Source organism: Canis lupus, chromosome 28 (assembly GCF_048164855.1).
Source record: "Canis lupus baileyi chromosome 28, mCanLup2.hap1, whole genome shotgun sequence".
In the NCBI taxonomy this organism is placed as follows: Eukaryota; Metazoa; Chordata; class Mammalia; order Carnivora; family Canidae; genus Canis; species Canis lupus.
This window is the reverse complement of record NC_132865.1, coordinates 15,625,253-15,652,480: the sequence shown is the minus strand read 5'-3', so window position 1 is coordinate 15,652,480 and position 27,228 is coordinate 15,625,253. Positions and strand designations below refer to the sequence as shown.

At 34.5% G+C, this 27,228-nt stretch overlaps 1 long non-coding RNA gene across 4 annotated transcripts in view; it reads right to left on the bottom strand.

Annotated features, from left to right (window-relative positions):
* The window catches only part of LOC140620232 (uncharacterized), a 406,983-nt gene that overhangs the window by 371,897 nt on the left and 7,858 nt on the right, over positions 1-27,228 (bottom strand). Inside the window, exon 4 of one of the 4 annotated variants that reach the window (XR_012020018.1) lies at positions 23,743-23,943. The exons of the other annotated variants lie outside the window; for them this stretch is intronic. This is a non-coding gene — a long non-coding RNA (uncharacterized lncRNA). Of the gene's footprint in view, positions 1-23,742; positions 23,944-27,228 lie in introns of those variants that run through there. 4 annotated transcript variants of the gene reach the window in all.

Below are 27,228 nucleotides of genomic sequence, written 5' to 3'. Positions count from 1 at the left end.
GCTTTATAATTCTTACAACCCTCAAAATACTCAGTTGCCTTCCAATCTCCATCCTCTCAAGTCCAGCTTTCTCCCCTAATTCCTCTGCCTCACATTTTCTGCACTCTACTCAGCCTTACCTAACTTTAATTGAGAAAAAGAGAAAAAGGAAAGAAATTCCATACCTAGGCTTCTAAGATCAATCTAAAGTGTGCTGGAAATATGCAAATAAACCCTATGTACCGGGGAGGCGTAAGAAAAATGAACAGGAAAAAGGCACAAACAACACTGCAACAAGAGCAATTTTTACCTCTACTACTATAGATTTCCATTAAGTCATTTATCAACTATAGGAGAGGTGGGAGAGGATACCCAGGGCCACCAAACTGCCATGACTTTTTGTACAAATGTGTCAAATATCAGAGAGCTACCTTAATTTTTCATCTGTCCATTCACTGAAACTCCAAATGATTGATAATTTTAGGAAACACTGGGAAAATATATTTAGGAGAGACTGAATTTAATAGCATGGGCTCAAAACTCAGATTTCTCACAAATTTAATGTATGATTTCTCCCAATTTACTCAACTACGCTGGGGATCATTTTCTTGTCTATAAAAGGAAATAATAATAGCATTTCTTAGAAATGTTGAATAATATCAAGAAGAATGTTAAAAGGTTGAGATTAGTTAATACATATAAACCACTGAGAATAGTGCCTGGCATTTAGTATAGATGTTAGCTATTAATGTTATTGCTGTTGTGTTGTTATATGAGATATGCAGTCTTAGATCACTCAGAGAGCATAGTCAAATGGCTTTTACTTCTTTTTTTTAAGATTTTATTTATTTATTTATTTATTTATTTATTTATTTATTTATTTATTTATTTAGAAAGAGGAAGAGAGTGCACACAAGGTGGGGTGGAAGAGGGACAAGCAGACTCCACACTGAGCACAGAGCCTGATGCAGGGCTCCATCTAGGGACCCTGAGATCATGACCTGAGCCAAAATCAAGAGTCTGATGCTTAACCAACTGAGCCATGCAGGCACCTTCTACCTCTTAATGAGTAGTACCACCCACTGGCATAGAGGTTTAACTTATTCATTTATTGAACAAAAAAAAATGAGTTCCTTTTATGTGGCAGATACTTTCAGGATGCTAACTAAACGATTTAATCATAGGAATGATCTTCAGCCATGTAAAGCTCAAGACTGGTAAAGCCTGGCTTATTTGGATCCTAGCAAATAAAATACTTAGAGCATTTCCTCTAGTCTTGTAGGAAATCCAAATTGTGAGGAGCAAAATTCCAATTAGGAGGAAAGAGAGACAGGGAAACTATTTCAGGACTTAGAGTCAATTCAAGTTCATCTCTAATTTTTTCTTACAATTGTTACCTTTGCAGTTCCACAATGTCAGTAGATAGTAGAAGGAGACATAAGTTCTCATAACAAAATAAAAAGCAAAGTGAAGAGCGGTTGGCACTAAGACAGGGGGTACTGCTGGACAGGTTTAGTCATTTGATGATAATAATTTCCTCTGTTATATCTTACTAGCACCTCTGAGAGCTGTTTCTTTTTAGTCTTCTGATTCAAGTACAGACAAAAGCCCATTCTCCTGGTTGCCCCTGGATAAAACTGAGATTAGGCAAAGTCTGGTAAACACTGAAGAGACCAAGACCAAAGAGAGGAAAATAGAGAGTACAGATTGATTGGCTTACTAAAAGAAGGTTTCTCATTTTTAATCTAGTTGACTTTAGTCTAGGTTATCTCAAGGTTTGCCCACTGTTCATGAGATCCTCTAAAGGATAGTGAGATTCTATCCAGAAAATTCTTCCCTTTGTATCTATAGACTCTTCCTCCTATCCCATTTCGTAAACCAAGAGATTCCTCTTCTACTAGTTAGATAGGTCATGCAAGCTATCTTTAAATAAGTATCTATATTCATTATACAGTAATAATTACATGATTGATTTAACACTCACACATTATTCATATATACTATTTTCTTGTTAATTAATAAAGAAAAAAGTCCCAAAGCCCTCATAATCTCAACCAGCATATATAGGGATTATGAAGTTTACCAGTCTATATACTCAATCAGAAAAGCAGACTTTTAAAATTTTATTGCTATAAATAATAAATTTAAAATAAAAAATATTTTCCTCTTAATTCTAAGTAAATTCTATGTAATAGATATTCTGGTTAATCAAATATTTGTTATAATTGTCCTTGAATAAATTTTTTTGTATTAAGGCATATTTCTCAATCAGATAGGAAAATCAAATTATTTAACAATAGTTAGATCAGGTTTTTACTGTACTTATCTCAAGACAAAAAATATATACTTTTATATTTTTCTATGTTTCTACATTTTTCTATATTGCTATTTTCTACTTTGCATCTCTGTAGATATCAATAAATAATAAGTAATAGATATCTGCCTCCTGGTGGCCATATGCAGTTCTAAAAGAAAAAAATACCCTATGTCTCTTAAAAGGCAACAGCGATTTTGTTTCAGAATTTTTTTTAGAAAGCTGTTCACTCTGGAAAGCAACGGTGGGTCAGCTTGATATCCACCAGGGAAAAAGCAGCAATGGCAGCCAACATCAGCGCCTTCCAAGGACACTGTGGAACACAATAGTTCCCTTTTAGATTCAATTGGCTTGCAAGCCATATACACACATAAGCTCCAAAAAATCCTCATTAAAATCAGTTTTGATAAAATTTAAAAAGTTTAGCTGGCAATTCTAACATATTTATTACAAATATCTTCCCTTAAGCCTCAAGGTCCTAACGTTACAGTGCAATATGCCTTTATTACCTTTAGCCAAACAGAATATTCTTCATAATATGTATTAACTCCTAATATACTCCCTGATGTAAATAAAGTCTCTTGTGTCAATCTGATATGGACATTGAAATGTATGCTTCTAAAAAAAAAAATGAAATGTATGCTTCTTTAAGTACCTTTACTTTGTAATAGAATAAAAACCTTTGGGAAGTATCAAACATGCCTTGACAGGAACATAGATAGCATTGCTTATTAAAACCATGTCAGAAATGCAAAAGGTTTTGTCAAAATAATAATTTACTGAGGCAATTTTTAAATCTATGATTTATCAAAATCTGAGTCTATTTCTGAAGGGTTGCATCAGTAGAAATAATAGTAAAATATGTTGTATATCATGTCACTAATAAATATTTAAGTGCTTACAAGCTTATGATACAGAACAATTTTTGAATAGAAATCACATGATTCAACAGACAAAATTAGTGGCTAAAATTAATTTGACAAAATCTGTAATTTTGAGATTGTAAGATGATTTTTTTTGTATTTTTTAAAAGATTTTATTTATGTATTCATGAGAGACACAGAGAGAGAGAGAGAGAGAGAGAGAGGCAGAGACACAGGCAGAGGGAGAAGCAGGCTCCATGCAGGAAGCCCGATGTGGGACTCAATCCCAGGTCTCCAGGATCACGCCCTGGGCTGAAGGTGGCACTAAACCACTGAGCCACCTGGGCTACCCTTGTAAAATGAATTAACTCAAGATTAAGCACTTACAACACTTTTGATTGCACTATGAAGATTTAATTGGGAAAGTGATATAGAAAATATTTATGAGATGCCACGTATCTCACAATGTTCCTTTGATTAGTGTTCTATAGAAGGGAAAGGATTGAATGGATATTATCTTAATATAATTAATAAACATAATAAAATTAACTGAACCTTAATCACTGAACTTTTTTTTAACTATTGTTTTGAGAACATAAGAGTTGTAATAGCATAGAAAAATGTCCTCTTAAATAATTGAAGAAACAATAAACTCATTAAAAGAAATAATATATTTGACTACCAACAACAAACATTATTTACTCATGACAGGGAAAGGGGAAAGCAAAAGAATAACTTTACAAAGGAAAAACCTGACAAAAATTACTGAAATTATCCTTCAAAGAAGAAGGAGAAATAAAGACTATCTTACAAAAATAAAAATGGAGTAATTTGTTGCCAATAGATATGTCTTGCAAGAAATGTTAAAAGAAGTTCTTTAGAGAGAAGGAAAATTATAAAGATCAGCAACTGGGATCTACACAAAAAAAGAATGAACATCGAGAAAGAATAAGTGGAAGTAAAATAAAAACTTAGTTTTCTTATTCTTAAAAAAAAAAAAAGAATTATTTATTTTAGAGAGGGAGAGAGAAGGAGAGCACTTGAACAGGAGGAGGCAGGGGGAGAGAGAGAATCTTCAAGCTGACTCCTGCCCCGTGGGAGCTGGAGGTGGAGCTTGATCCCAGGGACTGAGCCACTCAGGAACACCTGTTTTTCTTATTCTTAATCAATCTAACAAGTAATAGTTTCTTTAAAATAATAATAGCAATAATGTATTTGATTTGACAACAATGATACAAGGGACAAAAAAGAGGAATTAGAATTATTTGTTATAATGTACTCACACTACGCAGGAGGTGACATAGTGTTATTTTAATGTGGACTTCAACTAGTTGTAAATGAATATTGCAAACTTTGGCCAACCACTAAAAAAGGTAAAAAAAGAAAAACAAGAAAATAAAAATAAATTATAAGAGAGAAGAATAAATGGAATCAGATGAAACGGTCAATTAAAAGCCACAAAAGGGGATGCCTGGGTGGCTCAGCGGTTGAGCTTCTGCCTTGGGCTCAGGGTGTGTTCCTCTATCTGAGGATGGAGTCATACATCAGGCTCCCCAGGAGGAGCCTTCTTCTCCCTCTGCCTATGTTTCTCCCTCCCTCTGTGTGTCTCTCATGAGTAAATACACAAAAATCTAAAAAAAAAAAAAAAAAAAAACCCACAAAGGCAGAAAAAGTGTGGAACACAAAAAAGAGAATAGGGGCAAGAAACAGAAAACAATAACAATACTTATTAATTCCATTAAATCAATTATCGCTTTGGATGTTAATGCTATAAATGGACCAAATAACAGAGATTTTCACAGTGAATCAAGAATCAAGACCTGGGATCCCTGGGTGGCACAGCGGTTTGGTGCCTGCCTTTGGCCCAGGGCACGATCCTCGAGACCCGGGATCAAATCCCACATCGGGCTCCTGGTGCATGGAGCCTGCTTCTCCCTCTCCCTATGTCTCTGCCTCTCTCTCTCTCTGTATGACTATCATAAGTAAATAAAATTTAAAAAAATATATTAAAAAAAAAAGAATCAAGACCCAAAAATATGTTGTTAATAAGAAGCCCACATATAGCTTAAAAGTAAATGGATGAAGAAAAATATACCATGCTAACACTAATCAAAAGAAAGCAGAAGTACAGTTGACCATTGAACAATGTTCAAGGAGGTTAGGGTACCAACAGTCAAAAATCCACATGTAACTTTTGACTTCCCCCAAACTTAACAACTAATAGCCTAGTGTCTACTGCAAGCTTTACCAATACCATAAACAGTCAATTAAAACATATTCTGTATATGTATGATATATATGTATATATCACATGTTAATATGTACACATATATACATGTATACACACATATTTATATATAATATATAACATACAATACATAATTATTATAATATATAATAGTATATTTATAATATATTTATACATACATATATTTTTTATGTTTAAGGTGGGCTAAAGAAAATGTCAGAAAACCATAAAGAAGAGAAAATACATTTACAATATTGTACTGTAAAAACATCTGTTTATAAGTGGACCTGAACACTTCAAACATGTGTTGTTAAGTGTTAGTTTACTTATAAGAATTTTGGACAGAGCAGATATCATATCAAAGAAAGTTAGTCATCAGGAATAAAGAGGGCATTACATAATCATAATGGGATAAATTTTCCAAAAATATCTAAAATTCTTAATATGTATGAGCCTAACAACAGAGCATCAAACTATGAAGGCCAAAAACTAATGAAACTGAAAGGAAAAACAGATGAATTCACTATCATTGTTTGAGACTTCTCCCCTCTCAGAAATGAACAGATCCAGTAGTCAGAAAATCAGTAAGGACCCAGCTGAACTCAACAACATCATCAATCAACTGGTTGTAGTTGACATTTATGGACTAGTTCATCCAACAACAGAATACATATTCTTCTCAAAATCACAAGGACTTTGACCAAGATAGACAATATTCTGGACAATTGAGCCTCATTTTTACAATGGGACATCAGATTTGACGGAGAGTATTTCAAACAAACTCTGTCGGCTGGTCCCCCAAGCACAAGTGACCAGGAGACTTTTCTATATCCTTTTATTTTTAAATAATGTTATAAATAAGTATTAGAATGTTTAATAGGTCTTCACATAGTGCACTTCCTATTTTTCCTTAGTGGCTTCAGAGTTCTTTTACCAAGACCACAGCAGTCTTTGTCAAATTTTTGTTTTCCATCAACAAGATGTCATAGCCTTCCCTTTTACACTATAGATCTTGAATTAGCCATTTCTCTATTTAAAGACCATAGTCTAAGTGCTAAATAGCTAGGGATGTTACTAAGTTAGGTATAATTTGACAGGGGTTTCAGTGAAAAGAGGCAAGAAATAACTAAACAAAGAGTATATCATAAATTCATATTGGTATTCGTATTTCAAATTAGAATTATAGTGTTTACTTAATTTCTTTGATATTTGTATCTTTTATACTAAAATTTTTCTTAATGACACTTTATATGTCAAAACAAATAATTTATTATTTATATATTCACAATATATACAAGCATATGTATACACATATAATCATACAGACACAATAGGATTACTGAAAACAATGCAGAATTATACAAATTTTTTTATCCTTAGAGTATAGCTTACTATGAATGTACAGTTAAATTAATGTCTTGTAAGATAATTTGAAATTATTCCTCTCTGTGTAGGTATGTCATCAAATACATACAAATTAGGTTCATTTATTTGTTGTTTTAATTTTAATATTGATTTCATTTTGTTTATATGTTTCTAAAACAAAGTACATTTAAAGAAATCAAGCCTCTAACTTTGTGACCTTCACACAATTTTCTCTCTTTCCCTAGGTAACTGATATATTTTTTTTATTTTTACAATTTTACTCTAAACAAAAGCATATTTATATATTCACTTAAAATGCGCACCTTTTTTCCATATTGCTTTTCCACTTGACAATATTTGCTGAGGATCACTTCATAGCAGCATATAAAAATATTCTTCATTCTTTTTTATATCTGTAGAGTTCCTTTTGTTTGGATAAATCATCCAACTTACAAACCAATTCTCCATTGACAGACATCTGCGTTGTTTCCTATATTTTTCTCTCAAATAGTACAGCAACAAATATCATTGTGGATACATCTTTTTTGTATTTTTTTTCCAATGGATCTTAGGAATAGATTCTTATAAATAGGATTTCTGGTTCAGGATATAAAAGCATACTGTTGCCTGATAACGATAAATTCGCCGCAATAGGAGTGAACTATTTTGCATTTCCACCAGCAATGTATAACTGCCTTATTTACCCATAGACTGCTAACACGGTATTTTAGATGAGAAATGGCATCACAGTACAGTCTTAATTTGTGTTTCATTAAGTGATATATGACATTTTTTTCTTCTAAGGAGTATATAGATTCCTTGCTTATTTTTCTATAGTATTGTTAGTCTTTTACTTTATTCTTTTGAGAATTTTCTATATATTAGATATGTTAATATCTTGCTTATAATCTAAGTTAAACCACAAACAAAACATTAACATATTTAATGTATAGTATTTTTCCCAGTATCATTTAAAAAATTTTTTATTTTGGTGTTTTTACCACGTGAAAATATTTTTCACTTTATGTAGTAAAATGTATCAATCCTTTCCATTATTACTTCTGGATATTGAGTCAAAAAGAATTTTCCAGGCAGCCCAGGTGGCTCAGCAGTTGAGCGCCGCCTTCAGCCCAGGGTGTAATCCTGGAGACCCGGGATCTCCCTACATGGAACCTGCTTCTCCCTCTGCCTGTGTCTAAGCTTCTCTCTGTGTCTCTCATGAACAAATAAATAAAATCTTTTTAAAAAAAATTTCCCATTCCCAATTTATAGATGAATTAATGCTTTCTCTGATTCTTTTGTGATTTCACTTTCTTAATATTTAAATATCTAGGACATTTGGAATGTATCCTGATAGAACAAATCAAATTTTATCTTTTTTCATATGGCTTCCCAGGTATCCCAACACTACTTATTAAAAAGTCTGTCTTTTTAATACTAGAAAGATAATACTTCATACATTTGGAATGCCATTATCACATATTAAATATTCATATACAATTAAGTCTATTTCTGGAATTTGTATGTCTTCTATTTTTAGTATATCTATACAAGGAAGAATCCTGTATCCTTTTACTTATAGTGACCTTATAATTTGCTTTAATATCTACTAAGGCCTGGAGTCTATCATATACATTATTGCACTTGTTCCCCCAATTTTCTTCCTGACTACTTGTTGTTTATTTGTTTTTCCAAGTTAGCTTTATAATCAAAATTTAAGCTCCAGAAAAAAAAATTCTGATATTTTCATTGGAATCATGTAAAACTTATTCATTAACTCGATTGACATCATTTTGATACTCAGTTTTTCTCTTCAAGAACATGATTTGTTTTTCATTTATTTAATCCTACTTTTGTATCTTAGAAGAGTAGTTTATAGTTTTTGCTAAATAGGTTTACGCATTTTTTTTTCAGGTTCATGTCGAGTTTTGAGATGTTTTGGTGGGGTGTGGTTGGTTGACATTTCTTTTTACCATTTAGTATGTAGGATCTTTTCTTCCATTATATTTTGTTTGTACGTATGAAGGCCACTGGTTTGTACATATTGAATTAATTACTGTGCTTTTTCTATGATACTTGGTTTTTAATTATATGATGGTATAACCTGCAAAGATAATTTTAACTTGCTCAAAAAAACATAGGTCTGAAATGGCAACTCTTAGGTTAAGACTGCAAGTCAGTAAATCGAGACTTCATATCTAACCTCATTGTAGTTTCAACTCCATAGAAATGTAAACTTTAACCAGTCAACATGAGAATTTTCTGGTCAGCTCTAGGAATTTACTGATAGACCCTCTCCTTTCCTCTTTGAAGGGTAACTGCCTAAAACAATGGATTCCTTGCTAATAATTTCCTTTTTTCTACTCCTTCTTGACCTTTAAAAACCCTTCCTTTTCTGTAGTCCTTTGGAGCTCCTATTTGCTAGATGGGATGCAATGGTTCATGAATTGATTAATAAAGCAAATTAGATCATTAAAATCTACTGCATTGAATTTTTGTTGTTGTTGTTGTTATTTAACAGATTTAGTGGCAGTGATAGGATCTGAAGTGAAATTCCAGTAGCATTTGAAGACAATGAGAAACACAGGCACGGTACCCCAGAATCCTTTATTGCCATTTCTGAGGGCTGTGGGTAAATGCCTATGGGTTCTGAGTTCCAATCTTTGTGCATTTGAGTTCCCTTTGAGTTCCCTTACAAGGCAGGTCAGCTTGAGTTGGCAGATGGTTCTACCCAGAGCAAACTGAGCTGGCAGTTTTGCCTGGAACCCAGTTGAGCTAACAGAAGAATATGCTCAGAGCCAAGCTCCTAGCCTCTAAGCTCCTACCACAACTCCCTGTGTAGAAAACCTCAGCAAGGCTCCACAGAAACTAGTCATGGTGCACACAAGGACCTTCTCATGGCCAGGACACAGCAACATCTCTTGGTTACTGAGGATACACTAAGTTGTGTATGTTTATTGGTTTTGTTATATGTAAATAAAGGCTATTGTTGGGGCAGGTTCAAATAGCCTTAAAAATTGGTGGGCATGAATAGAGCATTTAAAGGCTATTAGAGCACTCACCACCTCCAGAAGACTCCCATGATAGGATGTTAGTCTTGGAACAGGTTAGATTGAAACTAGGTTACCCACTAACCTCAAGGAAACTTCCATGAAAATGAGGTACACTGTAAAACATACACAATCTCCAACCCAGCAGCATGTCCCATTTAGCTATTATTTTGGCTCTGAAAAACCCAAAGTCCTAGCTAATGAGATCCTTAAATTCTAAATAGTCAAGCATGCCACCTTCCAGCACACCAGCTTATTTTATGTTCAGAAAGTTGCAGATATCAAGTAAAAATAGCCAAATCTTCCAAAGCTTGTTTCATGCTTTGAGGGACTTGGCTTGGTAACTGTCGGGTTGGGGGTCCCAAAATAAGGCCAGACAGAATGTGAGTTGCACCCCATTTGTGGCTAGAAATGACTGAACAAAAATGTAGGTTAACTCCATTTGTAGGCAAGGTCCTATCAAACTGTTGCCAGACCTCAGGGGAATTACAACCTAGAAATATAATGATCATTGTGGGAAATTATTCCAATTTGATTAAATTTAAGAAGTGCATTTAAAAACAGGAATTTCTTGGGGCTCCTGGGTGGCTCAGTCACTTGAGTGTCCAACTCTTGATTTTGGCTCAGGTCATGATCTTGGGGTTGTGAGATTGAGCAACACATTGGGTTCTGCGCTGGAAAAGGGGCCTGCTTGGGATTCTCTCTCTCCTCTCCATCCCTGTCTTTTTACCTCCCTCCTTCCTCTAAACAAAACAAAACAAAAAAACAAAAAACCCAAAAAACAAAACCACCAGGAGTTCCCAAATAAACAGAATGTGAAGCCTGTTTTAATTGGGAAGCAGATATCTCTAAAAGGTTTTTAAAATTCCAAAATAGTTTTCATTAAAAGATTCATTACAAAAGGCTAATGAAAAACTAAAAGTGTAAGAGGTATCTAAAACAAGACTGTAAAATTGATGTAACTCCTACTGCTCCTCCTTTTCCTCCATTAACTACTCATTTTCTAAGTTGTCTTTTCACTCTTAAAAGATTACAACCATAAAAAAAGTCTGTTAAGTTAATGGCCTTAGAGACACCTCCATATCTACCTTCAAAGGAGGGCCTCCCTATGGGCCCTTCTCAGAGTTATCAAAATGAGGGATTTTCTGGTAAACTGCTGTTATTCCCTTAAACAGCTAAGGGAAAATTCTGGTAAATACCAAAGCCAGCAGAGGGAGAAAACTCTTAACCACAATCAGCTCTGCCAAATCTGTTTGTAGTGGCCATTTGGAAGAGGAAAATAAATTTTCACTTGTTCCTTCCTTTCCAAATCCATTGATGTTTTCTCTCTCAAAGGTAGCTTTGTCTTTCTTTTCTCATTTGTGTAACTGGGTTTGGCTCACTTGCCTGCCTGGGACATGCAGGCTGTTGGTTCTTTTGGCTATCTTCGGAAGTAACTCTGATTATAGGATATACAATTCTCAGTGACTACTACTGACCCTACCACTAACTTGACTGAACATAAATCCACCCCACGGTTCTCAATAAATGTTTATTCTTATTGTAACTGCCAATTATACCTCCATTTTCTACTTGATTTTTTATTGGGTAGCACTTGTGCTCATGGCAGCCAACACAAATAGAACCAATAAGCACTTGGAAAACCAAGCCATATCCATATTGACGTCGAAAGGTTTGAATTTGTGGAGTACTAGTGAAATTTATGAAAAATTTTAACCTAAGATTCCTAAATTTTTTACATTCTAGAATTTTAGTAAAAGGGATGGTATTTTAATGATTGTTCTTGTCTACCACTCCTGCCAAGTTTCAGAAATGTAACAGCTAACTAAGATTTCTCAACTCTTTCTACCATACTGTACTTATTTACCCCAAAGGCAACATAACCAGCAAATTTCACATTTCTGAATAATATTATATACATGTTCTGTTAACAAGAAAATGGACACTGCCATACTATTGAAATAGTTTCTCCTTTTCAAGTGCCAGGGTAAACTCTGGTTGATTCCAATAAATGATCTGAATTTTCAAGCATTGCACATGTCAGCATTCCAGTAAAGAACAAGGACAGAAGGGAGTTGTTTCCATTCACCCAAAAAATTCACAGGCTTGAGCTGACTTGTCTTGTGTGCTCAACGAAACCACAAGTGGTGCTATACTGCTGAGAACCAAAATACTTCCTGCTATTCTTAACAGAATTTAAATTCGTCTCCTGGCTGTCCTGCAGTTGCCTTTGTCTGTTAAGCAAACCACCAAATGGCCTCTTTATGTCCCAATCTGCCTATCAGGATAAACTATTTGTTTAGAAAGCAGCTTATTTTAAAGAATAACAGATTATTATTCTTTCCTAACTTGGGTTGAGAATAACCAACTTATTTTATAAAAAAAAATAACAAAAAAAATACGATTGAGAATAACGTAAGAGTTTAGTAACAAAGCTTCTGTTACAAATCCATACAGAGTATTTTCCCCAGGAAATAAACTCGTATCTACAGTTGCCTCAAAAGATTTACTATCCTGAGGATATGGAATAAAATAATATTAAAGGTCTGAGGCAATTATTTTTATTTCAATTGTGGTTGAACCTACCCTGTCATATTGCTCTGGAATTGTCACAGATTAAATATTTCACAAGTTTTGTGGACTATAAGATTTAACTATAAGAAGAGCCATTCAGTGAGTGTTGCTAGACAAATTATGGGGTATGCTCTCCAGACCATAAATTATACACATAGAATTAGAGTAAAGCGAATTATCAAGAACAACTTGAAGAGAATAAGTGTGTTACAAATGGATATTTTAGAGTCAGGAAGCAGTGGAGGGACCAATATGGATTAAAAGTCTCTCTGCTCCTGGTCCTTGAGTGTTGAATGCTCTTATTCCCTTTCATCTAGGAGGAGATAAAGATGCATAGATTTAGCACTTTTTTCCAAAGCTATCAATTATGAATGGTCATGTTCATATTTGGTTCATTCTGATATATGTATATATATATATATATATATATATATATTTAAAGATTCTTTTTTCTTTTAAAGAGAGAGAGAGAGAGCGGCGCACACGTGTGACTGAGCATTGTGGCAAGGGACAGAGGGAGAAAATCTCAAGCCGACTCTGCACTGAGCTCCATGCAAGGCTCAATCCCAGGACCTTGAGATCATGACCTGAGCCAAAATCAAGAGTCAGATGCTTAACCAACTGAGCCACCCAGTTGCCTCAATCTGTTAGAAAAATTTTTGTACATGCTCCACAGAAAGGAATCAAATAGCTACCCTTAACCTTGGTATGATGGCTACATATGCATCAGGTTTATATTTAGCAGCAACTGTTACCAATTGTTCCTTCAACTGAATTTCCATTACAGGCCCTATAATAAGAGACTCAGGAGAACACTTAAACATACCATAGTAGAGCACTAATTTTGGTGATAGGAAACTAACATGATACCGAGTTTATGATCTATTTCTTTCAGATTTTTGTATTAAGTATATCTTGCTTTGACAGTCTAAAACATATTAAGAAAAAAACAGCCTACCCAAACCCTCTTCTTTTCTCACCTCTTCCCACTGTTTGCATGTTTTTATTCCTTTGTGTATTTGTATACACACATATATTCCAACTTGTAAGTTTCTTTAAAGATAGCAACTGTAATATCTAATTTTTTTCTGGAAAAAAAGTCTTAACATACTGCTTGTTGTGTGCGCACACACACAAACACATAATGCACACATGATACCTTTTTTAAAGATTTTATTTTTAAGCAATCTCTACACCCAACATGGGGCTCAAACGCACAACTCTGAGATCAAGAGTCACATGACTGACTGAACCAGCCAGGCGCCCTGCACACATGACACTTCTCATATTTACTGATCTAATTTTGTTCAGTAAGACTATAGAAGTAGCTCTCTTAAAAAGCTAGTGGACCCTCAACAATATGGTCAACTAATTTAAGATAAAGCAGGAAAGAATATCCAATAGAAAAAAGACAGTCTCTTCAACAAATGGTGTTGGGAAAATTGGACAACCACATGCAGAAGAATGAAACCGGACCATTCTCTTACACCATACACAAGGATAAACTCAAAATGGATGAAAGATCTAAATGTGAGACAGGATTCCATCAAAATCCTAGAGGAGAACACAGCCAGCAACCTTTTTGACTTCAGCCACAGCAACTTCTTAGAAGACACATCCATAAAGGTAAGGGAAACAAAAGCAATAATGAACTATTGGGACTTCATCAAGATAAAAAGATTCTGTACAGCAAAGGTAACAATCGATAAAACTAAAAGGCAACATACAGAATGGGAGAAAATATTTGCAATGACATAACAGATAAAGGGGAAGTATCCAAAATCTATAAAGAACTTACCAAACTCAACACCCAAAAAATGATCCAGTCAAGAAATAGGCAGAAGACTTATGAACAGACATTTCTCCAAAGAAGACCCACACGAGGTCAACAAGCACATGAAAAAAATGTTCAACATCATTCAGCATCATAGAAATACAAATCAAAACCACAATGAGATACCACTTTACACCAGTGAGAATGACTAATTAAGAAGACAGGAAACAACCAATGTTGGTGAGGATGCAGAGAAAGGGGAACCTCTTACACTGTTGGTAGGAATGCAAGCTGGTGCAGCCGGTCTGCAAAGCAGTGTAGCGACTCCTCAGAAAGTTAAAAATAGAGCTGCCCTATCACCCAGCTATTTGCACTACTTGGTATTTATCCTAAAGATACAGATATAGTGATCTGAAGGGGCATTTGCACCCCAGTGTTCATAGAAGCAATGTCCACAATAGCCCAACTGTAGAAGGAGCTGAGATGTCCTTCAACAGATGAATGGATAAAGATGTGATACACACACACACACACACACACACACACACACACACAATGGAATATTACTCAGCCATCACAAAGGATGAATACCTACCATTTACATCAATGTGGATGGAATTGGAGGATATTTTGCTGAGTGAAATAAGTCAGTCAGAGAAAGACAATTATCATATGATTTCATTCATATGTGGAATGTAAGAAATAGTGAAAGGGACAATAAGGGAAGGGGGGAAGCTGAGTGGGGAAAAATTTGAGAGGAAGACAAACCATGTGAGACTCCTGAGTCTGGGAAACAAACAAAGGTTGCAGAGGGTTGATGAGTTAGGGGGATGGAGTAACTGGGTGATAGGCATTAAGGAGGGCATGTGATGTGATGAGCACTGGGTGTTATATCGTATGTTGGCAAAATTGAATTTAAATTAAAAAAAGGAAGGAACAAACAAAATTAGGTTAAAAAATGTTCTTCTAACTCCGAATATATTCACCACTGGTGATGATGTGTAGAAAAGAGGTATGTATACTCAACATTGAAAGAGATAATATTTCAGGAATGTATTGATTTCAGTGTAAAGAGTTCAAGAGAAGACATGGTTGGAAGACATGGTGTTTAGTATATGTTATATATATATATATATATATATATATATATATATATATATATAATAAAATTAAAAACATATTAAATTTGATATGAACAAGAAATGTAACATGCTTAATTTTCCTGCATATTCTGAGTAAGCCTTGGATAAAATTAAAAACATATTGAATTAGATATGAACAAGAAATGTAACATGCTTAATTTTCCTGCATATTCTGAGTAAGTCTTAGATTTATAGCATTATCAATGAAGCATAGCAACAAACTTTGAGAGATATAGCAAGCAAATATTCATTTACACATAGCAAGATGAATGATACAGCATCATAAGTAATGCTGTGATAGTTTTAAAATTATATTTGGGGGATGCCTGGGTGGCTCAGTGGTTGAGCATCTGTCTTCAGCTCAGGTCATGATCCTGGGGTAATGAGAATGAGTCCTGCATCATGCTCCCTACAAGGAGCCTGCTTCTCCCTCTGCCTATGTCTCTGCCTCTCTCTGAGTGTCTCTCATGAATACATAAATAAAATGTTTAAAAAAATAAAATTATATTTGGGAAACATCAGCAAGAAGATCTATTATATTTTCAACACAATTTTCAAAGATCCAGGGCATTGTCATAACAATTATTGCGATGGGAGATATGACATTAATCAACAATGGCACATTTCACATTAAATGTGAAATAAAAATATGACGAGAATGTTATGTAACATGAACAGGAAGAGATGGGGTCTGGATACTGCAGAGAATATTCACATGCACTGATTGTATATTGAACAAATAATAAGGGCTTCTTCACTACCTATTACTCTAAGTCTAGATCAATAAATATCCATTTATCACATTGGTTTATAAATTTTGTTACACACTTTTTTTTTTTTCACCAAGAGCACTGTGCAGTTTTATTAACCATTCAAGTACTGGTAAGATCGGGAAAGAACTGGGATTCCTCCATTCTTCCTTCAAACTTTCTTTCCCTTTCTTTTTTTTCTTTTCTTTTTTCTTCCTTTCACTAAATCTCCATTTCATAGAAAGTTCTCAGATTTTGAAACAACAGAGTATTTTTATAGACCGTGGAATTTCTAAATCATAGCAGAACACAAATTATCAACTCTGTATGTAATCTTTCATAGTTCTTTCTGGGCATAGGCTAAACATTATTAATTCCCAATGAAAAACCACTAGGGGGTGACCAAGCATCATTTCCTTTTCTTTTGCTCTGGTTACTAATAATATTTAGATAACACTAACATTGTATAAATGTTTTACTATCAACTAACTCATTGGTATTCCTGACAATTTTCCAAGTTACTAGAAATGTCTGAACAAACCAAACTCTATAAATTATTCACAAGTTAAAGTTCTAAATACCCCATGTTGTTCAGTCTTAAAGCATTTAATTAAGTAAATGCAATCCTCTTAAAATCTGAATAAAGGTCAAATGTATACTACGAATTGTTTACTCTACAGAACATGAATTTTGTATTCCCTCTGAGATTAAGAATACCCCTCCCTCAAAATACCCCATTTCAAGGATTTAGATATTTAATTCAACAGAATTTTTTGGAACTATAAAATAGAATTATAATGATTATAAATTCATGCTTAGGGCCTGGCACTATGCTGGATTTAATGAAGGACTGAAATAAAATATAAAACCATGATCTCTATACTTAAAGATAAGAATGAGCTAGTGTAGTTAGTGGGAATGGAAAGGAGGGGAAAATAGAGGAGGTGGAGAAGGAAATTAAATTTCTGTTGTTTTGGGACACCTGGGTGGCTCAGTCAGTGGTTGAGCCTCTGCCTTTGGCTCAGGGTGTGATCCCAGAGTCACACATCGGGCTCCCCGCAGGGTGTCGGCTTCTCCCTCTGCCTATGTCTCTGCATCTCTCTCTGTCTCTCATGAACAAATAAATAAAATCTTTAAAAAAAATTTTTTTTTCTGTTGTTTTAAGTTACCCAGTTTGTGGGGATTTTTTACAGCAGCTCTAGGAAATTAGTACAGAGGAACCTCTTTTCAAATCATCACAGTTATCAAGAAAGAATACATAAATAATTATAGTTAGGAAACTGAAAGATTTATGCAAGAAATGTGTGTTCCAAGGGCAGCCCGGGTGGCTCAGCAGTTTAGCGCCGCCTTCAGTCCAGGGCCTGGTCCTGGAGACCCCGGATCCAGTCCCACATAGGGCTTCCTGCATGGAGCCTGCTTCTCCCTCTGCTTGTGTCTCTGCCTCTCTCTCTCTCTGTGTGTGTGTGTCTCTCGTGAATAAATAAATAAAATCTTTAAAAAAAATTTATATTTCTATTGTTGAGGGAAGTGTCTACAAATGTCAATTAGTTCCAGCTAACTGATTCAATTGTTAAATTTTTAAAACATTTTTGATAATTGTTCTGTCTACTTATTCTATTAACTAACAAGAGAAAGCTGGAATCTCCAACGCTGATTTTGAATTTTTGTTTCTTTAGTTCTATCAGCATTTGGTTTATGTATTATGAAGCTCCAGTGTTAGTTATATAATCTAAATGTTATGTCTTCTTGGTTGAGCTAACCCTTCCAATAATTATAGAATGTCACTCAATTCCTTCTAAGTTTTCTTGCTGTTAAGTATACTTTGCCTGTTGTTAATACAGAACTCAAGCTTTCTTGCATGGTCTATCTTTTCTGTTTTTTACTTTTAAATCACCAATCTCATTTATTATTATTTTTTAAAGGTTATTATTTTTTAAAGGCTGAGCCACCCAGGCTGCCCACCAATCACATTTAAAGTAGATTTCCTGTAAGCAGCATATGGTTGGTTCTCTTTTTATTGATTCTAAATCAATCTGATAAGTGGTATATTGAAACCACTTGCATTTAATGCCATTATGTTTGGATTTATGTCTACTGTTTTATTATTTATGTTTATCTCCTCTATTGTTTGTTATTCTGTTTTCCATTTCCCGTTTTCTTCTGGGTTATTTGAATATTTTTTAGTAATCCATTTAAATTTGTTTTTCCATTTCCCGTTTTCTTCTGGGTTATTTGAATATTTTTTAGTAATCCATTTACATTTGTTTTGGGGTTTGACTATGTTGGTACAGCTATTTTAGTAGTTCTAGGGATAGTAATGTAAATACTTGCTTTTTACATTATACTTAAAATCTATATTTTACCACCTCCAAGTGGAATGTAGAAACCTTGTCACTATAGAGCTCCCTTTACTCCCCTCCATATTGTGATTGTTGCATGTTTTCACCTATAAACACTGAAAAGCCTGTCATAATGTTTTGTTCCTAATCATCACACATTTTTTTAAAGATTTTATTTATTTATTCATAAGAGACACACACAGAGAGGGTGGGGGGCAGAGACACAGGCAGAGGGAGAAGCAGGCTCCACGCTGGGAGCCTGATGTGGGACTCGATCCCGATCCCGGTCTCCAGGATCAGGCCCTGGGCTGAAGACGCTAAACCACTGAGCCACCCGGGCTGCCCTTGGAACACACATTTCTTGCATAAATCTTTCAGTTTCCTAACTATTATTATTTATTCTCTCCCTGCCCTCCACAGAAGGGCGCCAATTTCAGATTTATAACCAAGAAGTTGCTAGAGAATTTCAAACCATTCCAGGTCATTTCTTGCAGCTTTTTTTTTTCTACTGCTTTATGGGCTCCAATGGTTTCTGATAAAAAATCCAGTTATTCAAATCATGATTCCCCTATATGTAGTTCATATTTTTCTCTGGCTGCTTTCAAGAATCTTTCTGTGCTTGGTTTTCAGCAGTTTGTGATTTATTTTTCTCCTTCTAAAAAGTCCAGTTGATTCTTTCCTATAGCTTCTCTAACTCTACTGAGACTTTCCATTCGATAGTAATTTTCCTTATTTCTTGGAGCATGGTCATAGTAGTTGCTTTAAAGTCTTTGATTATTTTCAACGTCTAGGTCATCTCAGAGTTGGTCTGTTAGACTTTTCCCTTGAAGTTTCTTGATATTTCCTTGTGTTTTTATGTTGAGTAATCTTAGGTTCAGTCTCCTTACTCTACCACATTCATCCTGTGACTTGAGCTAACCTGGAGGGCCAGTGGCAAGAGGATAGAGAGAAAAAAAAAACAAAAGCAATGGGGATTCAGTCCAGAGTTTTCCAATCATAGTCCCTCTAGTCAGAGACAAGCATTGAACTCTTTCAGAGATTTAGGGCTTTCTGGACCTCTGCAATTGCCCTGCTACTGTGAGACTGTAGCTTCAAGACTGGAGTTTGTTGTGACAGCAGGGCCAGAAGAAAAAACATCCAGCAAATTCCCCTCTTCTCTCTATCCCATGGACACTCCCCTTCTCACTCCTCAAACCAGTGCTTCTATTAAAGCTGTTTTTTGTCCATGCTGGTGCACAGTTTTGAGATCTGCACTGCCTTTGAGTTCAGGCTGGGAGGTTAAAAAATCAAAAACAATAACAGGAAACACTGCCAAATTGTACATACCACGAGTAGTCTTTGTTCCGCAGTCTCACTACTACCATACTTTTTTCAGAGTCATCAGATAGCTGCTCCATATTCTGTACAAAAATTTACTTGCATTAGGTGGGAGAGACAGGTGAGAAAGTCCTTAACCAGTACTGGAGGTGCTTCACAATATCTTAAATCAGAATAAAACTACTATGTACTAAGTGCTTCACCTCAACTTCCACATTTAATCTTCATAGTAACCTTATAAATTAGCTACTATTATCCACATCTTACAAGCGTGGAATGGATGGCTCAGAGAAGCTCAATTCATTTTTCAAGGAAAAAATGGATACAAATCCAAGTTTGTTATGCAAGGATGGATTGGCAAACTTTTCCCTAAAGGGTCAGATAGTACATATTTTAGCCTTTGCAGGCCATGTAGTCTCTGTTGTAAATATTCAACTCTGCCATTATAATGGAGGGAAAAGTCATTTGTAAATAAGTGTGGATGGCCATATTCCAATAAAGCTTCATTTACAAAAACAGGCAACTGATCCATGGACTGTAGTTTGCCAACTCCTGCTCTAGAGATAAATGTCTAATCACTGTGCTGCCCTACCTCTTTTTCCCCACACAATCATTTTTCTACCAACTAGCTCCATGAACTTGACCTCATTTTCCTTTATGACCAAAAACCAGAATCAGTTGTGATTACACTATTATGTTATTAGAAATAAGTGTAGTTTTTAAAGTCAGATTGATTTTTTCAAATTTGAGATTTGTCATTATTTGTTTTTCATTATTTATTTTCGTTAGATAAATTCCTACAATTTACTGAATGGATGAATTTTTAGTCCATCAAATACCTCTGTAGAAAAACACAGCCAGCCAGAATATATTATGCAAGAATGGTCACTGACTCTGTTACCTTCTGAGATTTTAGGCAAACTTCTTAACATCAATACAAAATGACATTGGAAGCTACTGTTAAACAAGCAGCCAAATATATTTTTTGCCTTGAGAAACTGAGAAATGGTAAAGGGAATTGAGGATTAATAAATGGCAAAAAAACAATTTATGGAAGAGGAAAAAAAGTGAATTCAACATTCCTTTCCCTGGAGAAAATAACATAAAACATTATTTGACTTAAGTTTTTCTAAATTTTATTATTTTCAATATGGTATTCACATCTAATACTATCAATTTATGGATTTTTAGTGTTCTAGCATTCACAAAATATATTAAACTTTAACATTTTTTAAAGGTTTTATTTATTTACCAGAGAGAGAGAGAGAGAGAAAGAGAACTAGTAGTGGGAAGGGTAAGAGGGAGAGAGAGAAAGAAGCAGACTCCTCACTGAGCAGGGAGCCCGATGCAGGGCTTGATCCCAGAACATGGAGACCATGACCTGAGCCACAGGGAGATGCTTAACTGATTGAGCCACCCAGGCACCCCAAACTTTAATATTTTTGTCTGTTTTCCTCATGTTCATCTTTTACTTGGAAAATATATTAGATTTTATTTAATTTTATATCCCATATTTCTATAAATTAGGATAAATGTCCTAAATAGAAGATACTGCTGTTTAAGAATGAAATATTAGACTGAGATGTGAAAAAATATGAAAAATCATTTGGACATTTTGAAAGTTCTATCTGGAAATACATTTAAAATAATAAAAAGAAGATACTTATCCTCTCATTTTCAAATTTATTTATTTCTTTAATTTTTAAAACAATTTAAATTCAATTAACATATTAGTTTCAGAGGTAGAGGTCAGTGATTCATCAGTCTTATGTAATATGCAGTGCTTATTACATCGACTACCTTCCTTAATGTCCATCATCCTATTACCCAAGCCCCCAACCCCCTCCCCTCTAGCAACCTTCAGTTTGTTTCCTATGACTAAAAGTCTCTTATGGTTTGTCTCCCTCTCTGATTTTGTCTTGTTTTATTCTTCCCTCCCTTCCCCTATGATCCTGTTTTGTTCCTTAAATTCCACATGAGTGAAATCACATAATGTTTTTCTCTGATTGACTTATTTAGCTTAACATAATACCCTCTAGTTCCTTCCGTGTCTTTGCAAAGGGCAAGGTTTTTTTTTTTTTTTTTAATGGCTGAGTAATATTCTACTGCGTATATATACCACATCCTCTTTACCCATTCATCTGTAGATGGACTTCTCAGCTCCTTCCACAGTTTAGCTATTGTGGATATTGCTACTATGAACATTGGGGTGCAGGTATCCCATCATTTCACTACATCTGTATCTTTAGGGTAAATACCAAGTAGTGCTATAGCGGGGTCATAGGGTATCTCTATTTTTAACTTCCTGAGGCATCTCCACACTGTTTTCCAGACTGGCTGCACCAGCTTGCATTCCCACCAATAGTGTAAGAGGTTTCCTCTTTCCCCATATCCTTGCCAGCATTTGTTAGTTCCCTGTCTTGTTCATTTTAGCCATTCTCACTGGTGTAAAGTGGTATCTCATTGTGGTTCTGATTTGTTATTTCCCTGATGCTGACTGATGAACATTTTTTCATGTGTCTGTTGGCTATTTGTATGTCTTTTTTGGAGAAATGTCTGTGCATGTCTTCTGCCCATTTCTTGATTGTATTGTTTTGGGGGGGTATATCGTTTGATAAGTTTTTAATTTATCTAATTTTCAAAATTTGAAGAAGTGCTTTAACTGAAGATGGAAATTTCCAGTGATAAAAAAATGCTATTAATTTATGATGTGGCTCAGGTATCTGTTTTAATTTCACCTAGCAGTAAAATCACCTATGCAATAACTTTGTTAAAAATTGTTATTTAGAACCAAAATTCATTAGCTGTGTTACATGCAAACTGCAGAAGTTTATATAAGAGACTAACTATATATTTAATATTTTGGTTTCTAAGTATCATAAACCTATGGTTTCGATGTATTGCTATTAATGCTAAGTTTTCACAAATTTATACATTCAGATGTTTATCAGAATGGCATTGAGTGAATAAAAAAGAATTGGGTCTGACTTCTATGTTGGGATCATCATGGAGCAGGGGAAATGAAGACCAAGCACCAGGGATAAAGTTGATAATTCAGCAAAACTATGTCCTTGGAATCAGACATAACCAAGAGAATATAAAATCTATAAATCAGTAAAATTCTTAGGAAAAAAAAAGAGTTTTCAATTTAAATAAACTTCTGAAGGACAGATTGACCTCAAATAGGTCAATTCTGTTCTAGAGTTGTGTTAACACTGTGATGCTGCTGCAATTTTTAACCAGACTTCACAGAATTATTGGGCAAAGTGCTCCTCAGCTGGAGAACAAGAAGTAATTTTGTAATTTTTTCTGTTGTTATCTCTAAGGAAGAATCATAAAGTGTTTGTTTTGAAGATGCTTCACCGTGTAAAAACCCCAAAAATTCAACATAGAATACTCTTATCCATTTTTGTATTTCTAAGGTCCATTTGTAAAGGATAAATAATATAAACCTCATTTTTAATTTCAAAATAAATTTTCTTTACTTTAAATTTCTTGGCTACTTTCTTACTAGTAGGAGATCTCTGTAAATAAAAATAGTAAAAAAAAAGAATTTGAAATCTCAAATATTTAGACTTCATATTTATAAATCATATACCTCAATATAGAGGCAATCATGTTTATTTTTTTTTACCACGTGGAAATAGAAAGTATAAACCCCGTATTAATTATTTCAACTCTGGCTGTGAAAATGTATCTGAAGCTATAATCTACAAGCCTCAGTTAGGAATTTAATGACAGATCTTGAAAGAATGAAAGACTATTGCCATATTTGTTTTTGAAAAAATAGTTATTATATTGTGCTAGATATATAAGGATAAGTTTATGGGTATTTATCAATCCACACCAAAAAATATATATCTAATTTAATCTGTATCTTTTTTACCACTAGTTGTTTCTTTATTTACCATCATTTACCAATTAATTTTTATCTGTTTGCTAAGAGAGTCAAAGTGCTTTCATAAAACAGTCAAAATACTATTATTTATAGATTTAAGAAATTTTCACATACTTTAAGGCAATGACAGTTTCTTTCTTTCTTTTTAAAAGACTTTGTTTATTCATGAGAGACACACAGAGAGAGAGAGGCAGAGGGAGAGGCAGGCTCCCTACAAAGAACCTGATGGGCACTTGATTCTGGGACTCTGGGACCACCTCCTGAGCCAAAGGCAGACACTCAACCGCTGAGCCACCCAGGAGTTCAGGCAATGACAGTTTCTTGTAGGAAACTACATTTGAATTGGAAATGTGGGTCAGTTCACTTAAAGTGGAATTTTATGTTGTAAAAGATGATTATATTTATCTCCTAATCTTGTGATAGTTAACTCATTATCTTTATTCTGTAATTTCCCATATACAAACGATTTGTTAGTAAGTCCCCCAAATTCTAGTTCTTCATGCCTTAATACAGAAATATCTATAAAAAAACACAACAGTTTTAACAATTCATTTCTAAAAAGCAACACAAATCTAAGTCTTTATTTGACAAAATACATCTCATGCATTATTGAAAATATCATATTTAGCTTTGTATCTCCCATTATTACAAACTACCAAATGCATATTTTAGTTTCAAATGAACTTCTTTGCCAATTTCCCTATTTATTCCATTAGCATTTCCATTTTTCTAATCATTCAGACTAGTCATCTTAATTTTCTAATTTGCCTTCAATTCTATTGTCTTCCTATAAATTGCTTTATTATTTCAGTTTTAGGAGAAAATTCCTGAAGAATCAGAATACTTCTAATATCTGATATCTTAAAAAAGATCTTGTGACTGAGTTTGTTTCCTCTTAATTTGGGTAACCTTAATTGCCAAAAAGCCATGCAGTTGTGGTTAATCCTTAATTATGATAGCCATTTTATCTAGTTTGGGTAAAACTGACAGATAAAATATTATTCAACAAATACCTACTGAGCATGTATTATGTGTAATAAGTTAAATCTAGTTTTTATTATAATTTATTTCTATGTCTGTGATTTTTAATGGTAAGATCGTATTTTAATGATGTTACTATAAGTTGCTTTAATACTTCTGGAAGTAGATAATTGCATGCAGATGACATGAAAAAAATACATTTGACCCATTGACAAGGCCTATGAATTCTCTTTGAAATATTTATTGTATCCTTTTTGATTTCCATACTTATATTAAGGAAAGACACACTCCACCTCACTGTCATCTTTTGCATACATATTCTTTTCTGGTGACATTTAACAAAAGAAAGGTCACTGTAAATTACACTGCCATACACAATGCAGGTTACTTTTTATTTTTTATTTTTATTTTTTAAAGATTTTATTTATTGATCTAGAGAGAGAGAGAGTGCACAAGCAGGGGGAGTGGCAGAGAGAGAGGAAGAAGCAGGATCCCCACTGAGCAGAGAGTCCAACATGGAGTTCTATCCCAGGACCCTAAGATCATGACACACGCTGCAGGCAGATGCTTAACCTACTGAGCAACCCAGGCACCTCTGTATGCCACTTTTTAATTTTCCAATACTATGTCTAAATAAATGCTTCTTTGGAGCTTGGTTCACATTTTTCTACTATTTTTCGTGGCTAATCTACTTGAAGTCACCTTTTGGTGGCTAGTGTAATTAGCAAGAAAAGATGTGTACACTTGTACCTGGAGAAGAGTAATATTAAATATTATAAAACCACACCCCTAAATCTATCAGCTCTGTTACCACAATAGGCCAGAACATCATACTGTTAGGTTTGGGTCATTTCAGATTCTTTCCAAGAGATTACCCTGTGTACTGTCTCTACCAAACATATTCATCTTAAATTATACTTAAAAAATTTTTTACCCTGTACAAAAATCATCAAACCTGAAGATCTTTCACTGTTTATGAAATAAATTTTAGTTTGAAAGCTTCACACTCATGATCTTCTATAATCTGCACCCAATTTAAATTTCCCACATATAACAATATATTATTCTCACAGCAAATACTTATCTAATTAATTTTCCATTTTCAACATGTTCTCACTGTCCTTTGATTTTGACATTAGCATTCCTACTTTTTTCCCTTTGTTCATCCTGTGATCAACTCACTACCCAAAATGCCTGTCATAATCCTACACATCTTCCAAGAACAAATACAAAAGGTATTTCTTTTTTTTTTAAGATTTATTTATTTATTTATGATAGACAGAGAGAGAGAGAGAGAGAGAGAGAGAGGCGGAGACACAGGAGGAGGGAGAAGAAGGCTCCATGCCGGGAGCCTGACACGGGACTCGATCCCCGGACTCCAGGATCGCGCCCTGGGCCAAAAGGCAGGTGCTAAACTGCTGAGCCACCAAGGGATCCCCACAAAATGTATTTCTTATAAGAAATTTTCCCAATTCCAAACCACATAGACATTTTTCCCTATAATTGTTCTGCCTCTTTTGACCTTAACTTTTCATTACACCAGTGTATGCACTGGATATGTGAGCATGTATTTGTGGCATTTTTTAATATCTTGTCACTTCATCAAAATTATAAACATCTGTAGGGCTTCCATTCTCAATACTTAGTCCTTCTTCATCAACCCTTCCCCGGAAACAGCCCTAGATAATCTCTCTACTTTGAATATTTAGTACTTATTTGCTATTGCTTTCATTTGGCCATTAATTATATCCAAAATACTATTAATTTGCTATTTGTCATGTGTTATATTCTTCATATGCTCTTGTTCTATTAACTAACTACATTTTAAATTCCTTGAAGTCACAAGCTTTTTTTTCGTAGAATGTCTAAAATTGAACGATGTAAAATTTTGTGTATGTGAGAGAGAAAATTACAACCTGGAGGGCAAAGGGCTAGAAGACATAAGACCTCAGTTTTAGTCCTTGGTTTAGCTAAGAAGTCTTTAAATAAATCTTTCTGGGTCTTTCCAGAATAAAGTTACAGTGGGAGAAGATTGTTAAGATCTTTATAAATTTATTTTTTGCAATTGGGCCATGGTTTGCCTTTTAGTGTCCAAACTAATATACTAAGAGATGAAGTATGTATCTCTTTAAAAAGAGGATGGGAATAAAGGAGATCTCTAACAACTAAAATCTGCTAATGGAGTATTTGAATATGGCAAAGGTTTTTTTTTTTTTTTTTTTTAATTTATGATAGTCACAGAAAGAGAGAGGCAGAGACATAGGCAGAGGGAGAAGCAGGCCCCATGCACCGGGAGCCCGATGTGGGATTCGATCCCGGGTCTCCAGGATCACGCCCTGGGCCAAAGGCAGGTGCCAAACCGCTGCGCCACCCAGGGATCCCGGCAAAGGTTTTTATATAAAGATTATAAAATCTTCCTGAGAATATTCTTGGTTTTATTTTGTTGCTTTTTAGATGTTAGTTACCCACCTATGTGGGTAAGAATGGTGTATTAATCAGGGTTCTCCAGAGAGAACACATATATGCACAACATGTACATACATATATACCTATGTATACATGTGCATAAACACATATCTTTATGGAGTGTGCATATACATATATAAGGAGAGAAAGATTTAAACAACTGGTTCAC